Source organism: Asparagus officinalis, chromosome 9, assembly GCF_001876935.1.
Source record: "Asparagus officinalis chromosome 9, Aspof.V1, whole genome shotgun sequence".
Taxonomy (NCBI): Eukaryota; Viridiplantae; Streptophyta; class Magnoliopsida; order Asparagales; family Asparagaceae; genus Asparagus; species Asparagus officinalis.
The window spans coordinates 62,696,424-62,701,099 of NC_033802.1; positions in this window are offsets into that span (position 1 = coordinate 62,696,424).

The window sequence follows — 4,676 nt, forward strand, 5'->3', positions numbered from 1 at the left end:
AGCATCCAAATGTCCTACTCATTCGACAACAAGTCGGGAACCCGAACGAGAGTCCAAACAATCTCACCCCCATCAAAATCAGCTAATCCAAACTGGCTGCATCGTAAAAACTTCCTACGTATCCTCTTGTCCAAGGAATCAAGCCTCACGTAGTTCATCCAATGGCCTTCAAAGGCCTCAACACCGAAGAATGTTCAAAAGTTCCAAACAATGACCAAACTTGACACCTGAAACAACTTTGGTCAACATATCTGCATGGTTATCCTTCGTGTGGATCTTCTCTAACATGACCTCTCCTTCATCCAAAATGTCACGAACAAAATGGAATCTAACATCGATGTGCTTCGTGCACGCATGATAAACCTAGTTCTTCGCCAAATAGATATCTGACATACTATCACAATATACCCGAAGGGTCTCCTGTGCAATCCCCAAGTTTTCCAATAATCCCTGCAACCACAAAGCCTCCTTCACAGCTTCAGTCAACGCCATATACTCTGCCTCCGTAGTGGAGAGAACCACTGTAGACTGAAGTGTGCATCTCCAACAAGTCAACGCCATATACTCTGCCTCCGTAGTGGAGAGAACCACTGTAGACTGAAGTGTGCATCTCCAACATACCGGTGCTCCTGCTAGTGTAAACACATATCCACTTGTAGATCGACGCTTGTCCAGATCCCCCACATAATCAGAATCCACGTAACCAATACAATCCTGTCCTGTCTTTTTATTCTTCTGAAATACCAAACCAACATTCACGGTACCTTAAATATACCATAGAATCCACTTCACGGCCTCCCAATGACCCTTCCCGGGGTCATGCATGTACCTAGATACCATGCTCACGGCCTGTGCCAAATCTGGCCTTGTACACACCATCGCATACATCAAGCTACCCATAGCATTGGCATATGGAACTTTGGACATGTATTCCCGGTCCTCAACTGAAACATGTAATATCTTAGCTGATAGCTTAAAGTGGGGAGCTAATGGAGTACTCACCGCCTTGGCATTGCCATCATAACTGAATTTCTTCATCATCTTTTGCAAGTAACTCTTCTGTGTCAACTTCAACCTCCCCTTCACCTTGTCTCTCTCAATCTCCATACCCAATATCTTCTTTGCTTCTCCAAGATCCTTCATCTCAAATTCGGATGACAGCTCCTTTTTTAACTTTCTAATAGCTGAAGTATTCCTGGAAGCTATGAGCATATCATCAACATATAACAGCAAATATATATACTCACCATTCTGTAGCTTGTGCATGTAAACACACGGGTCATATGGGCTCCTCGTGTACCCTCGGCCAATCATAAAGCCGTCAAATCTCTTGTACCATTATCGCGGTGATTGCTTCAATCCGTAAAGAGACTTCTTTAGCTTGCATACCAATTCTTCCTTTTCTGCTGCTTTGAACCCCATAGGTTGTATCATGTAGATCTCCTCTTCCAAATCTCCATGTAGAAAGGCTGTTTTCACATCCATCTGGACCAAATCCAAATCCAGCTGTGCCACCAATGCCAATAAAATACGAATCGACGAATGCTTCACAACAGGTAAAAATACCTCGTTGTAATCAACGCCCTCTAGCTGTGCATATCCCTTGGCAACCAATCTGGCTTTGAATCTAATCTCCCCAATAGAAGATCCCTCTTTCTTTGCATACACCCACTTGCATCCAATAGCCTTCTTACCCTTCGGTAGCTTTGCAAGTTCCCAAGTATCGTTTTTATGAAGAGACTGCATCTCTTCCTCCATGGCTTCCCTCCACCTATTTGAATCAGAGCTTGACTCTACTTCCTTAAATGTAAAAGGAACCAAGTCATCAACGACTTCTGCTGATAAAGCATATGCAACCATGACATCGTCATATCTAGCTGGCCGACGAATGTTTCTTCTTGGTTTATTAGCTGCAATGGACTCCTGAACATGATCCTGTTCCTGAGTCCCAACATCCACTGTATCTTCTAAATGTCCGACTATCATCTCATCTCCTCCCAGTGTCACCTCTGTAGGAGCCTCGATGGATACAATGTTCTCTGGAGTGGGTGGAGTCACATTATCCTCCACCTGCTGTGATATCTCCTGAATCTGATCTTCCTCCACCTGCTGAGGAACTTGAGGCTTTATCATGTACGCCTCGTCAAATGTGACATTCCTGTTAATAACTATCTTCTTGTCTTGTAGATCCCATAACTTGAAGCCTTTAACTCCATATCTAAATCCCACAAAGACTGCTTTCCTCACCCTCGGATTTAATTTACCATCACTAACATGGTAATAAGCTGGACACCTAAATATCCGAAGTGACTCATAGTCACTAGCTACCGAACCAGACTAATGCTCCAACGGAGTCTTCCCCTGTATCGCAGTGCACAACAACCTATTCACGAAATGGCTCGCATAAACCAACGCCTTAGCCTAAAAGGATCTAGGCAATCCACTCTGCGTCATCATACATCGCACCTTCTCCAGCAAGGTACGGTTCAATCTCTCATCCACCCCGTTCTGTTACGGTGTCTCTCGAACTGTGAAGTGTTGCCTAATGCCGTGATCCCGGTAAAACTATAGAAACAGATCACTCTTATACTCTCCACCGTTATCTAAACGTAGAGTCTTCACCTTTCTACCTGTCTGCAACTCCACTTTCTTTTTCCACTCCACAAAAATATCCAGGACCTGATGTTTATGCTTCATCGGGTATACCCAATTCCTCCTAAAATAGTCATCAATAAAAGTGATAAAATAGTTGGCCCTACCAAGTGATGTGTACTTGGAAGGGCCCCAAACATCTGTGTGAATATAGTCCAATATACCTTGGGTATTATGAATAGTGGTGCCGAATTTCACTCTTGTCTTCTTCCCAAGTATGCAATGTTCACACAGCTCCATCTTACAGATCTTCGCACCCTTTAATAGCCCCTGCTTCGCCAATACCTGCAGGGACTTATCACCAGTGTGCCCCAATCTCATATGCCATAAGCTAGTAGCATCTTCCTCTGTGGTAATAGAAGTTGCTAGACCCTCTGTTACTGTCTTGCCCTTCAAGTAGTAAACGTTGTTTTCCCTGAAACCTCACATCACCACCATGGACCCCTTTGTGACCTTCAGAGTTGCATTCTCCAAGATCACCTTATAGCCAGCTGCTTCCAAAAGTTCCAAGCGAAATGATATTCTTCGTCAATTGAGGAACGAATCTCACTTCCTTTAGCTCCCGAGTCACCCGTCACACATCCAGATCCATACTGTACCAATACCACCAATAGGGCATACGTGATCATTACCCATGAGCATGATATCCCCTCTTTCCAACTTCTCAAAGCTGGAGAACCAATCCCTCCTATTTCTGGAAAAGATCTTGTAAAAGAATTTTGGCTGGAAAAGATCTTGTAAAAGATAGTTAAAATATTAGGTACATATTTCTGGAAAACTAATTGTAATATAGTTTATATATGTAAACCAAGCATAAATACGAATGTATAAATCTCTTATTTAGAGATTATCTTTTCCAAGGTCTTTTAGAATAATTGTCACACATCTAATCTTGATCTTTGAACAACGGCCAGAGAGCGATCACACCGATACGGCGAGAAGCCTCCACATATCACACCGCGGCTAATGCATAAATCATATGATTGATGAAAAGGGAGGAGATGATAGCAGTATACATTTTCTTTCTCTATCTGCCTCTATATAAGTGCCTATATGTATAGAGTAGAAAACAAAGCCTTAACCCTCTAGGATTAGGAGCTAAAGAACTTGTATAAGCTCACTTAGGATCCACCCACTCAATTTGGCAGACCCCACTAATATTAACATACTCCCACTTGTATAAATAAGTGGGTGTCATCTATCACTTTCTGAGCTGACTCCCTGAGCTGTTGACTCCTCCAGTCAAAATCTCTCTGAGATTCTCCTTCCTTATCATACTATGTCCATACAACGTTTGTGTGGCATGGACTATTGAGAATCTGCAAGCGGGTAGCCTTGCAGCTAGATTTGTTAGGACCGGCACATCGATCTTCCTAAAGAAACGAAAATACATAAATAAAAGTGTAAGTGTGTGGTACCTCATTCCCCAGATCTTATCAACCATGTCTGCTCAAGCATCTTCGATCCCTCAAAGAAGTATACATGAACACCCAAGTCTGCCATTGATTCATCCCCTAGCATAAATAAGAGTTGTGCATGTGATGCAATCAGGAGACATATTCAATCGATCTTCCTCTAGCCCTGAATAGTTGAGCGTAATAGTCACCTGCTTTCCTAGCACTACCCTACATCTAAGGTATTTTCTCCTCGCAGCAAGAAATAGTAGTCAAAGCTGTGGATGATCATAACAGCCTTCCTAGATAGCCCAATGTCCCTATAGGTACAATGACTGTTGTCCATCACTAGTGGCCGTCTATAACGGTTCACATAGCGACAGAGCAGGGATCCATCCCTCGACCTCCTTATATCTTGTCCAAGCACACTTCGTATAGCAACGTGCTACAGTATTACTTCTCGCTTCCTAAGAGCATACATCATTAAATAAATGCTATATAGACCAAAGTTCCATTACCTTGTAATGAACTTGTTCGACCATATCACCCCTATGATAATTACAGTTCTGCCCTTATGGTTTCAAAAACCCTAGGGGCTACAAAGGCTATGGCCACTGCTACCTGCGGGCA